The sequence below is a fragment of the Corapipo altera genome, unplaced genomic scaffold (genome assembly GCF_003945725.1).
Source record: "Corapipo altera isolate COAL_440 unplaced genomic scaffold, ASM394572v1 2, whole genome shotgun sequence".
In the NCBI taxonomy this organism is placed as follows: Eukaryota; Metazoa; Chordata; class Aves; order Passeriformes; family Pipridae; genus Corapipo; species Corapipo altera.
This window is the reverse complement of record NW_020884890.1, coordinates 4,284,541-4,298,791: the sequence shown is the minus strand read 5'-3', so window position 1 is coordinate 4,298,791 and position 14,251 is coordinate 4,284,541. Positions and strand designations below refer to the sequence as shown.

At 34.4% G+C, this 14,251-nt stretch overlaps 1 long non-coding RNA gene across 1 annotated transcript in view; it reads right to left on the bottom strand.

The window, feature by feature from the left end:
* Nucleotides 1-2,166, bottom strand: part of LOC113947935 — a 6,534-nt gene extending 4,368 nt beyond the window's left edge. The window contains exon 1 of the long non-coding RNA XR_003527930.1: nucleotides 2,049-2,166. This is a non-coding gene — a long non-coding RNA (uncharacterized LOC113947935). The remainder of the gene's footprint in view (nucleotides 1-2,048) is intronic.
* Between the last annotated feature and the right edge of the window lie 12,085 nt (nucleotides 2,167-14,251).

The following is a 14,251-nucleotide window of genomic DNA, read 5'->3' as shown; positions in this document are numbered from 1 at the left end:
AAAGAAAGAAAGAAAGAAAGAAAGAAAGAAAGAAAGAAAGAAAGAAAAGAAAGAAAAAGAAAGAAAGAAAGAGAAAGAAACAATCGAAACACCTAAGAAATAATTTTCCATTGTTGAACCACATGATTACAAAAGGCAAAGGAACTTGTACACTTAATCTGGAAGGTGTTTAAATATGATGAAAAAGGAACTAGAACATGATTTTCTTAACAAATATGCAGGTTAAAAGTAAAGCCTACCTCTTCTACAGGACAGAACAAGCAACCATATCTTTCAAAAGCATTATTCCAAATACGTTCAAGGTCAGATGATGGAATGCAGTGGTCCCAGATCCTTTTGAAAAGTTACCAAATGAGGATTCATTTTCTTTTAGTTGCTTTGCAATATTAAGGATTTTAAAGTTATTTCCATCTGAACTAATTATGCACAGAATGTACATTCTGTTCTTTCTCTGCCAGTTTTCTACCTGGATTATTTAATGCGTCTACACTCATGAGTAGTGCGTGTCAGTGGATGATACACTTCAGGCTGAAACAGTAAATACTGAAGATCCACTGTCCACACTATAGAAGGTTTTACTCTAGATAGGAACCCTGGATTGAAACTATTTTAGCTGTTAGAGAACACTAGAAGTATTTATTTTCTATGTTTGGCCTCATTTTCATCCAGAATGTAAACAGCTGACACTTTGAAACCAGCCTGTGATATGAATCTAAGTGTATGTGTGATAAGTGACAATAATTAGGAGATTCACTTCAAAATTATAGTCTTGATCTAAGCCAAAACATCAATGTACTGTTTTCAGGAATGCAGGCTTTCAGTTTAACTTGCTGAAATACATTTACTAAAGGGAAAAACAAAATTAATACAACAAAAAACTACTAATGCCACTATACTTAAATGAAAATTGTATTCCCTAAATCATTAGATAAATTCACTAATGAGATAATTTAAATTGAAATTGTTTGTAGAAGTTATTAGAAAAAATTAAGTACTTATTTTCTGAACATGTTTGGATATTTGCAAGAAGTGAGAAAAAAAAGAATTAAAACCAGTGATTGTGTATGTACTGACACTTAGCAAAATCTTAGATAATAAAAAGTGCTTTCTAGAAATCTGAACTGCAGATTTATTATTTGTTTTAGGAAATTACTACCTTGATGAACAATATCATCAACTGGAAAATTAACACCCCCAAATTGTCATAGAAAAAAAATTGCTTTTGTTAATTTTTTTTTTACTTAACACCCCCCCCCCCCCAACATAGAGCTATATTCTCCCCCTCTCTTTAATGAAATGCCTTGGTTATATTATCATTGAATTAGTATTAGTATTTTTGATATTTTAGATTTTAATTTTTATACATTCTTCAAACCCAAAACTTAACACCTCCATTTGGTTTGAAAAGGTGGCAACCAATGTTTTTGCCTTACTGTTTATCCGAAGTAACCTTATTTCAAGAGGCAAAAGGATTTGTGTTACTTTGTTTAAATCTTTTAAAACTTCAAAAACACAAGTATGATTAGCATTGTCTAACTGATGAGCACAATCAAGCTAACCACAGAAAAATTGTTCTTGACACATTGTTAGGTTGTGAAATTGTTGTTTCTATTTAAGACCTAAACAAAAGCTGTTTCTGAAAACTTTTTTCCAATTCTATCAATTGCTATCTCTTCCTACAAAATTTGTTTCAGAGCATAATGACAGTGAGGTATTTTAGTTTAGGAGGTGACTCCCATAGTAAACAACAGACAGGAATGAGTAAACAGATGGTGCAATCAGCATCTAAGAAAGAACTTGAAGCAGCTGTACTTAACCAGCTTCAAGATCCTTGGCATAAACGTCTCAAGATGTTTTAGTTGTGTAGTAGGGGGCATACAGTAATCATGTCACTCATGGAGTGCGCTTGACTCCACTACAGCAGACATCCAGAATACCCAAAGCATTTTGCAGTATTTGCAAATAGAATGTCCCTTGTCAAAGTAATTTTGCTTTTGTATTTTCATTTTAGCAACAATATGAGGACATAATAGAATACTTCATCTTACCTTACTGATGATAGTGACTAACAGACATGGGTAGTTAAAGGTAGTACCTTCCTTTTAACAGTGAAGGACCACATTTCCTCACAGGATCAGACAATGTCATAGCAGTCTCTCCTATGGTTCTTCTATTAGAAAACAGTAGGCATTGGTTTTTTTCTATCATTTTCTTTTAATTTATTTGAGAAATTTTCACACCTTGATAATATCCTTAGATTTCATACCTCTGAAAAGCAAAAGATATTAGTGACTTAATTATTTAGTCATAGAGACCTCTGACCAATAAACAGTAATCTCATAATTATGAATGTTAAATAACTGTGAAAGTTTATCCACATATCTGTACAAAGTATTTCAACTTCTTTCTGACAGCTCATATCTGTGAATGAGAAATGAAGATAAAAGAAAATGAAATGTGTTTGCATAAAACCCAAATATTTTAAACCAGTAAACAGTTAAAGAGATTTGTCCTTATTGCGATCCAAGAATCCTGACCCTGATGTTGATTTGATGGTACATATCACATAAACTATTACTACCACTGTTCTGCCACATTCCTTTTGAATCTCATTATAGTATCTGTTTTTGCCAACTAATTTCATAAATTGTCGATGTTTAGCCTTTATGCATAGTCCAAATTTATAGGGATTAAATAGAATTCCAAAGTAGTAGTGGGGACATTACTTCAACACACAGTTTTGTTTTCACTGAATATTTAATAGCACACCATACTTTCACCGGGCAGTACCTTTCTTTCTATTCATTCACCAGTTTCTGACTAGTAGGGAAGCTCTATCTCATCAATGAGATTTCTGTGATAGCTAGACATAGTGGATCTATAGATTGTTTATTTTAAAATTTGCTTTAGCTTAACTGAAATGTGTAAGATTTTATTCTACATTTATTTTAAGTGTAGTATCTACAGTAAACATATATAAAATGTATTAGATCATAGATACTTTAAGATCACACAAGATCACACAAGTAAGGTGATGGCCTTACTTGCAATCGCCCATGGGAAAAAAAAAAACAACCCAGTGAGCTGTGAGTCAGTAGTCTTCACATGCATTCCAGAATGACATTTTATCATCAACATGGCTAGGCTTCGTGAACAAAGATTTGGGAAGGGCTCTACCCACATTTGTTGCAGGCGCACTGGTGGCTAAAAAGGCCAATACGAGATAGGTATGTCTGGTTGCAAAAGGCACAGCAGAAAGACTCCTTAGGTGGTATATTCTGCTAGGCACAATGCTTTCTACATTGTCTTTTCTCCTTGAGAGTGACCCTGTGTGCGTTCTCAAAGGCATCAGCAGCGTTATAGATGGTGTGTCTCCAGGCCTCCCGACTGGAGGCCAGAGTAGACCAGTTACGATGGTCAATATGGCCAAGGCTGAGATGTTGTTTCAGGGAGTCCTTGTATCTTCTCTTCGGGGCTTCTCTCTTGCGGCAACCAGTGGCAGGTTCACCATAAAGCAAGATCTTAGGGAGGCGGTGGTCCATACTATATCCTAAATGACACTAATGATACATTCACACCTGAAAGCAATTCAGAGGGATGTGGAAAAGCTTGAGAAATGGACCCACAGGGATCCCATGAGGGTTAACAAGACCAAGTATAAAGAAACAAGGAAGGGGAAGAGATGGCCTGAGCAGACTTGGTAGCCTTGTATGATGGGAAAAATAGGAAAATGGAACTGCTAAAGGTAAGAGAGTTCAAAAATGAGTAAGTAAATCTGATTCTGGAAAAGTTAAACATTCACAAGTCACTAAGTAACAGAACAAAGAATAGCTGAAAATTTAGTTCACATTTTTTTCTGGAAATATAAATATTTAATTACAAGTATCATTCACAGATTTTCCTGTGGCTTAGTGCTCTCTGTATCCTCAAAAATGGACCTAAGATCCACCCCTCCATTGCTGACCATTACACAGTTCAAGAGAATGGCAATTAAAAAAAGAATGAGTTTAAATTAAGGATATAAAAAGACAAAAAGCAACTGAACCTAAAATCTTCCTGTTTCAACAGGGTAGTTATAATTAGGATTCATTACCTGCAAAGTTACAGTTGCCACACTTTTTGATTTGTGTCTCCCTTTTGAGAAATGTATGGTTGTCGAAAGATGAAAAATTAAGTGGTTGGAATGAAATGTGACCATCACTTTAATTCCGAATATTTCCAACATATTGATATGGTTTGAAGCTGGTTCCCTGCCAAGTCTCCAAACATTACCACAAGAGTTCCCCCCCCCACTAAAACCTCAGGGAGAAGAGGGAGAAAAATAACCAAGAAAACCCAAAACGAGAGAGAGACAGCTAAAGTGATATATATAAATATATTTACACTTATATTACAATTATATACAATTAAAATATATACAATTTCACAAGGGAAAAGGAAGGGGGAAGGGAAAGCGAAAAAAACCAAAATAAAATATATATATATCCCAATCAGTAGCCCGAGATCTAGTAACTAAAGAGTTAGCAAAGAAAATATCCCACCACTCTCCTTGGGACAACCGAGAGTCGCTCCTGGACGATCGCCGGCAACCTCCGCCTCCCAACACGGCCTTACCAGGCCTCACTCCCCAACACGGCAGACTCAACAGCAGGGAACCTGCACCTCCAAGCCACCGGAAGGAAAGAGAACTAAGGTCTTCCCTCCTTTCTTCTTATAGTCTGGTTTACGTAAAAATCGTAGGGAATACTGGGTAAATCTAGACCCTTCCTTGGTTACAAACTGGTCACCAAGGAAGGCCTAGCCCAAACTACCACACATATTCATGTTGGAATATATTTTTTTAAATATATTGTTTAAATGGGAATTTAATACATAAATACTTATTTTCAAATGAGACACATTTTAGAATATTTTAGAAAATATTACTTTCAAACCTGAAGAAAAATTTTGATCTCAAAATTTTTCCCCAAAATATCAGTTACTCTATAAAAGATTTTATTTTTCCCTCTGAATATATCTATGAAGCATTCTGGCTGTGACATTACAATTGATATAGGTAAGATTTGTGTATTGTTTGCTGTTCTATGCTCCTATGATTTGTCCAATAAACAGATGTATCTGACATAAACCAAGAACTTTCATTGTCAAATATATGAGGTACTGTAATGCAAGCCAAATGCTGAACTGCCACTCCCTCAAAAAAAGTTTAAACTTCTTCCTTTAAGTCTCTGAAGACTACACTTATTAGAAAAAAATTTACACATGCAATGTTTGTATAGTACACAATTACTGTAAAGATATGAGTGAGCATGGTTTGAACAGTTAAAACATTGAAGAAGGAGAGAAATTCCTTTGTTATTGCCAGTACAGCCATTAAATTGGTTTACAATCTGCATAGTACATGAAATGGGTAGGGCAACACCAAACATAAGAAAAATCTTATGATACTGTGTTTTTGTTTTATCAACTAAAACTTTTTGTCATGTAGATTTTAATTTCACTTAATTATAATCAGTAGATTATAATTTCACTTAGATTTTGATACACAATTGATTTTGACCTAAGACACCAACATGAATTCTTCTGAGATTTTTTTACATGTTGCTTACATGCAACATTTACATGTTGCTAACCATACTAATGTTATATCTAACAGTATATTTCAGGTGAAAAAAGTCAATCTTTATAATAATTTCTTTAAAAATTAATATGTAAAATATCATAGAAAATCAAGGACGATTAATTTCATTAATATCTTTAAAGAAACTCCCCAAGCAAATTCTACAGATTTGTCTCTCCCTCTTTGTACAAATTTCATTTCATGAGTATGCACATTTTGTTACAGATTTTCTTCTGCATGGGAAGAATCACCCAGAAATATAAGAAAGAAGTACCAGAGACTCTGTCTGCCATTTTTGTATTAAAATTGTGGTTTAAAAAAGTGGTCAACTATTTTATATAAGAAGAATATATGTTCTGAAAACTGTTCTGTTTAACATCTTTGTCAATGGCCAGGAGAAAGTGAAGGAACGCTTACTCATAAAGTTTGCAAATGACATCAGACTGGGTCAGGTACCATCAGTATATGTAAAAGCAGGGCTGCCATCAAAAATTACACTGACAGGATGGAGGAATGGGCAAACAGGAACATGATGATACTCAGCAAAACCCAGACAGAGAGACAGTCATGCAGAGAGACTCCATGGGATCTTGATTTGAGGTTAGGGTGGCATTTTTGAGCTCTTTCAGTGGTCCATCCACACGCAGACATTTACTTGATTGAGTAATGTGAAACATATGAACAAGTATCAAATGATGAATGTATTAAATCATGCCCATATTATGCCTCACCTTTGAAATCATGAATTTGATTCTGCACTTATATACTGCAGCTATTTGCAGCCACTTGAATAATCAGAACATCAGTTGATATGACCACTCAGTCATTGCTAATTCCTCACTTGGTTGGAATGAGTTAATAGGGATTTAGAAGTTACTAGATAGAGGTTTTCAAACAGTGCAAGGTCCTTAGCCATAAAGGATGCATTTGCATCTTCAGGTTCTCAAATCTTACAGAAGATTTAGATAGCTATTATAAAACTGGGCTCTTTTTCTTTTTTTGCCCCAACTCTATTTTAATAACCGTATTTAATTTTTGTCACTTTTTCTGAATAAAAATATTTCTTCAGCTATAAAGATATCCAGTTATAAGGTTTGGATACACTAAGTTGAAAAAATATATTGATAACAGGCAAATGCATAATCTGGTTGGATACAGATATCTTGAGGAGCTGAGATAATTTCTCCAGTTAATTTTTTTTTTAATTAAGAATATAGATTTGGTGATTTCTACAAAAAAACCCTTTTTTCATAATTTGTGAGGTTTTTGTTGCTTTGTTGTTTGGGTTATTTTAAGTTTAGGATTATCTTTCATTCAAATCCTCCTTTCATTGCATAATATGGAAAGAGTTTAATGTAATTTTTAGTATTGAAAAACAGTATTTTTATTTATCCTTGTGTCCTAGTTAGAACAGCTGGGACCTATTCATGACTGGATGGGTGTAGCCCAAAACTGTGTATTCTATAGCCCTCCATGCCATTTCCCAGAAACTGTTGTCAGTAGAGGCCTGCGAGGTGCCCCCGCCCCCCCTCCCTCCCCGCTCCTGTCCTCATGCCCTTTTGTGGAATTCCCTGACTGAGCACCCTCACACGCTTTTATGGAATTGTCCACTCTGAGGGAATGACTGAACATCCTTTTATGGAATTCCCCACTCTGAGGGAGGGACTAATCATTGCTGCCTGAGTTGGAGAATATATAAACCTGGAGTTTCAGAACCTTTCAACCACTCCTAGGATCCAGAGGAGGACTGCAGCTCACCGCTCTCAGCCAGACTGCAGCTCACCGCTCTCAACCAGACTGCAGCTCACCGCTCTCAGTCGGACTGAGACCACCACCCTCAACTGAACTGCAATCACCACTTTGACTGGACTGCAGCAGTTCTCCCACCAGCAGGTTTTTCCCCTCTCCCTTTGCTTTGGACTCAGGGGGGGTCCAGGGAGCACCGTTTTTTTTGTGCCCTGGGGTGCTGGGTTGTACATTTGGGCTTTGTGGGTTAGGGCCGGTTGCTTGTCTGTGTGGTGGTACTTATTGTATTATTTTATTAAATTGCTATTCTGATTTGTAATCTCTCTTTTGAGTTGGGTTGGTTTCCCCTGCTGGTTAACTTTTAAACCAGTACACCTTGAGACTGAACATCTTAAAATTTGTGTATGGTAAATGCAATTACTAAGTTTTTAAACAGAAATATGACCTATCACACAGTTTTAATACGTAACTCTTTATCAGAGAAATGCCTATTATTTTAATTTTACTAAAACTATAATTTTGGGGACAAATCAAGTGCTTGTTAATACAGTATAGGTGAGGTTATTCTCAAAGAATTTTTCAAGTATTTATTTTGCAAGTATCAGGTGATTTTTAAGGTCATTGCAAGTAAATCAACAAAAAAATTTCAGTAAATAAAACCACAAACTATCACACCATTGGCAATCCTTCACTTAAAAGTTTAAATGCTTAAATTCTGTTGGTAATCTGATTTCTCAAAATCTTTGTTCGTATTTCAAAGCATTTTCAGAGTCCAGGCTTAATAAAAGGTAGCTAATAAATTTTGTACATGTAGAGAAGATAAAGAAGATAAAAGGCAAAATAGTCAAGAATGGAAAACCAGTTATTTAAAAATATGAATTCAAATCCTGGAGTAGGGTTTTGTTTGTTGGTTTTCTTCTCTTTTTAGTGGCTTTTATTCTGTTTTCTCTTATTATTAAATTTTCATTGCATTGCTTTTTTTTTATTGTCTGGTTTCCTATTTAGAAGCAAAATGTGTAAACATTATTCATATGAACAGACTTATTGAGAGTAAGACAGGGATTAGTGATGCATATAATTACTCATGTACAATTGTAGTATGATGGCATTCAATTAGAAAAATCACAGGAATGAGCTATACGCTTACAAGTTTTATAAAATAGCTGGCAGCTTTTTGTACAAGCAACATAGTAAATTAATTAAATTAATATTACATAATTTTTCAAATAGTATGTAGCACATTAAAAAAACCAACATCTCTGAATTTTAGATTGTTGTTTACAGTGTCTTCTAATGCCATTAAATCATTTGCCTTTCAGAATTAATTTTTTGTACTTTTTTTCCTTTGAGATGTTTTGGAATATGGAAAAAAAGAGAATGGTATCTTTGACTCAGAAAAAAACCACACAAAATTCTTTCTTTTTAAAAAACAAACAAGAGAAATAAGCATACTGTTTCCTCATCTTGCTTTATAACTTAGGATGGGCGAGTTTTTAAAAATTCCTAAATCCTAGATTCATAGAATCATTTACATTGGAAAAGATCTCTAAGATCATTGAGTCCAACCACTAATCCAGCACTACCAAGTCCAACAACTAATTATGTCCTTAAGTGTCACAACTACATCTTTCAAATACCTCCAGGGAGGATGACTCAACCACTTTGCTGGGCAGCCTGTCCCAGTGTTTGACAACCCTTTCAGTGAAGAAATGTTTCCTAATATCCAATCTAAATGCTATCCAATCTAAACCTTGAGGCCATTTCCTTTTGCCCTGCTTCCTTTTGTCCTGCCTCTCTACAGCCTCCTTTCAGGTTAGCTGTAGAGAGTGATAAGGTCTTCTCTGAAACTCCTTTTCTCTAGGCTAAACAACCCCAGCTCCCTCAAATGCCCCTCATAAGATTTGTGCTCCAGATCTTTCACCAACTTTGTTACTTTTCTTTGGGCAAGCTCCATCATCTCAATGAAACATATAAAGAATACTTATAAATAATTCGAATGTTAAAATCAGTACCTCAATAGATCTTTTTGGGGTTTCACTAGAAAGAAACTTACCACTACCCCTTATCCAGTGACCTGCTCACCCTCTCATTGCCTGCTGAATCTGAAGGTAAATCAATGGTCAGTACAAACCCTTCATCCAGAAGGTGTGGATTTCTTGATAGCACCATGGTCTTCCTTGCCTTTGATGCCTCCTCAGAGTACTTTTTACAAATTTGATGCAACCACAGATTGAGAGGATCTGAGTATTCACAAAGGTGGCAAATTCTAACTGTCTGACTAGCTGTTTAAAATGTTGTTGGAGCTTGCAAAAGATAAACTAAATTTACCTAGTTAGGCCTCAGGAACCATGTTAACTGCTTTCAGTCACTCTGCTCTTTCAATCGTATGACAGACTGTGTCAGTCGTCATCATACTTTACTCAAATTAGCAAACCTGTTTCTCAGCTTAATTCATGAATTAGCTTAAGATTAAAAGAACTATACTACTTCCAGTCCCAAAGCTAGTTCAATTGTAGTCAAAGCAAGTTGATATCTCTGTACAGTGCTGACATCCTTTAAAAATTTCAGAGTTAAAATCCATTGAAAATCGCTGGGACATTGATCAAAAATCATGCTACCCTTTCAAAAATCAAACATTACTTTCTGTTTTCCTTTTGTTCAAGATGACTGTAAGAAGCTTCTGATCTATCAGAATATTGTGGAGAGCAAAAAGGTTTCCTTTATGAATCTCTTAGGTCAAAAGAAAAAAAAGATTAATCCCTGATATACATTACAGCACTGAAATGGAAAATATTTGCAGTCCATTTTATTACTGAGACAAGAGTTGTTCTCTGATGCAATCAGTAACATCGCACACTCCCTCCACAGGCAGTGAACCTGAGGTAGGAATTAACTGGGCTTTAATTTTTTATTCAGTGTAATTTATTTTTCCTCCAATGCCTTCTTTTTTCCAAAAAATAGATTTACAATAATTTTCAGAGATGGGAATTTTTAATTTAATGCACATATTGATAGATTATTGCACAGTGAATTGCAATTCTGCATTCAGATTATAAACATGATAATTCATTTATCTGATTGGGTTTTCTGGATGAAAATCTCACTCTAGGATGTTTCTTTTTGTTACAAAATATATGTTTGTTTATTTAAATGCTACTATGAAAAATTGCAGTTTAAAACTCATTTTAACACACTATTATCTTAGATTTACAACTGTTTTTTACTTAAAAGAAATTTAGTCAATATTTATCTGACATTTTTAATGAAATAAGTTTTACCCACACAGAAAGGTACTTAGATGAGTAATAACAACAAATAAACTGAAAATGCAAGTCTTTTTTTTAATTTGCCCATGCAGTTCATCACTAAAGAAAAAGTCATTATTTTATGTATGCATCAAATCTCTTTGAAAATTGATATTCATACTACTTTGGATAAACCAGAAATATGTTCAACAGACAGTTGAGAGTACTTAAAATTATGAATGCCACTAGCTCATATCAGAGTTGTGGAACTCATTATTTGTTTAAAGTTCCACATTCTGAGCACTGACTAAGACTGTGAAATACAGTGTCAAAGAATAATACCATCCGCTTTTTATTCAAGAACATTATGTCTTTTCTTCTTTTTCCTTTATATTCTGTCCACAACAAATTTTAGTAAAGAAATCATAGATGATACATGCCAAAATCCAAAGTTTATGTTGAAGTACGATCAGTTTAAGGTGCCTTGAGGCCAAACCCACTCATTATTATGATAGTGGAAAAAATTAGTTTCTTAAAATCTGCAGTTAAGGCTAAGAATGGATTATCAGTATTTTCTTTTCCAGTAGCTGTCTAAGTTTTACTTGGTTCCCCGCCAAGTCCCCAGACCCAACGAAAAAGAACTCTGGTAAAGAGCTAAGAAAAAAACCCATGAAAGATCCAAACTAACCAAACTTATATGAAAATAAATGTATTTATGTATATTACAGATGAAATACTATATACAATTTCCGAGAGGAAAAGTGGAAGGGGAAAGGAACAAAAAAACAAAATAAAATATACACGGTCAAAAGCTCAAGATCTAGCAAGTAAAGAATTAGCAAAGGAATGTCTTACTACTCTTCTTGGGACAAGAGAAGTCGCACTGGAACGACTACCGAAAACCTCTGGCCTCCCAAGGTCGGCAAGGCCTTACCAGGCCTCACTCCCCAACACGGCAGACTCAACAGCAGGGAATCCACACCTCTGGAGCCACCAGAAGGAAAGAGAGTGAAGGCCTCTCCTCCTTTCTTCTTATACCCCAGCTTACGTAAAAATCGTAGGGAATACTGGGTAATCTGGACACTTCCTTGGTTACAAACTGGTTACCAAGGAAGGTCTATACTAAAACTACCAAAGTAGCATCTTAGAGTTCTGAAATCAGATCCTGCCTTTCCTCAAGGTACATCATAAGGTATGATAATTTCTGGGTTTTTTTGGTATTAACTAAAGAATAACTGAATGGTCGTTTGTAGAAGACTATAGCAAAAAAAAACCCAAACAACCAAATTAGCTTAGGCTTGAGATACTGCTCTGTTTTTCTAGAAAATAAGTGACATTCTTTCTATTGTGAGAAACTGGATATAGTCTTTTTTTTTTTAGAAGACAAAATATAGGGAAATACTTCTAGAATTAGGCATGACTACATGTCCTGATGGACTTTTAAAAAAACATATAAACCGCATGAGATCATTTTGGATAGCATATCTATGAAAGACTACAACTCAAATATTAAAGCAGATATTTCTGATATTTTATTTAAATATTAGTCAATTAATCAACCAATGCAACTAGAGGTGTAACCACAATAGAATGCCTCAACTTTGATAACTATTTTCAAACTGTAGATTCTCACGACCACAGCTAAGTTGCCGCCTGAAAGCTCCTGAGATAAATAGATGTTATTTCCTTTTTACAAAACTTTGTATCTTGATATGGTAGAAAGATTTCAGTCTTTACAACGCTAGAATGCCCATGGTGTTGTTTATATTTAAACTTTGCCATTAAACACAGGGTATATATGATGTCCCCTTTAAATAATATCTTGCTAGTTGTAATTAAGTCAGGATATGATTAATTCAATTATATAAAAGAGTTTAATTTTCTCTACTGTCTGAAGAGATACAAGCCCTTATCTATCATCTGTGTATGACAGCATTCTATCTCTTAACACACTGTAGACAGTAGTTAAATATAATTTCTAAAAACTCCATGTCTTTGCAAATGCTGTAGTGAGGGGAAAAGGAATTTTTTAAGACAGCGTTCTGAGGTGACAGCAAGATATATTCTGGAAATTGGCTCTGTGTTGTGGGCCTCTCAAAATTTCTGAGTAAAATGTAATTAAGTAGTTACTTAAAACCATTAATTCTAATTAGTTAATTAAAAGTAATTAAAATACACCTCCAGGTGTCATATTCACTAGTGGACAGGTTTTTTTCATCACATAGTGGTTGTTTTTCTTTCAATTTCATAGTAATTTCTAGATGGGGATACCCTAGCAGACATAACACTAAAAATGTATTTTACATGGGGAAAAAAATTTTTTCTCTGATGACAATTGCTGAAATGTTGTGATGCTCAGAATATTGATACCTCCTCTGTTTTTATTATTTGAAAGTGTATCAGGAAATCAGCAAAAAATGATATTCTGCTGCACTGAATGTTGTATAAGATGTCAATTAACTATGAATAGGATAGAATTTTAATATTTATGAGTAGTAACAGATTCTTGCATACACAATTCTTTTTAAGTTTGCAGTCCTTACTATTTAGGTTGGGAAATTTCTTTCACCTTTAGTCGATATCACCAACAAGCATGGTCAAATCCGGTGCTGTTTAAAGTGACAGTTTGATCTCCAGTTTGAACTTTGAGTTATATTTTCTGTAATAAAAGAAAGAGTTTAATTCAATAGGGAGCATTGAACATTTTAAATATCATGTAAACAGTCTTTTCAAGGAGTTTTGAATGGTATCCAAAGGAACCACAAATGAAGTTCTCTACATTTAAATAATTCAGCATAGAGTTGAAAGTGCCACTAACAGACGGAAACTTAAAGAACACTGTCTTCTCTCTCTAAAATGAGTCATTGACAGTGGATTAACTGAAATACAGAAAAAAAAAAAAAAGCACAGGGTGCTTTATTTGTTTTGGGATTTTTTAGATCTGTTATACATATTAATTATAAATTAGAGACAGATCTGAACTGAAGTGTATAAATGTTTAAAAAGTTACAAATAATTGAAAAGGCAGGAAGCCCTTTAGGACTTCATCTTTCTTTTAAAGGATTCTATTTCTCATTTCATTTTGGAAAGCTGAATTCTTGGACTCATGGGAATGTTCTTTAAAATGCAGGCTTGTGACTCTTCTGTTCTGAGCTGATTGACAAGATCTAATCTAATCTTCATGGGCTGTTATTTTAATTATGGGTTTATACTTGATTTGGGGAATTTATCTAACGTAATGCTGAAAAATAAAATCTCAACTATCAAGCATTTGCTGTCTTTATTATTAATAAATTAATATTTTCTAGTCACTCATGTATAGATCAAACAGATCATTGAATCTAATGCTTATGTTACGATTTCCTCCCTAAAGCTATTTATAAATTCTCTTTCTCTCCTTACTTGTTCATCTAACCACAAAGAGATGCACATACTGGAACATATACAGGTGTTCATATGAGAAATCAAGTAGAGAAAGTAGAAATTACTTACAGGGAAAAAGTGTCTGTTTACCAGTTCAATCTACTTCAAAGGTCCTGATCTTACAACAATTTTATACCTATTTCAGCAATTTCTGCACAATAGTGAATCGAAATTTTTCACCTTGTGTATAAACAAGGTTGTCTATTTTGGCAGAGTC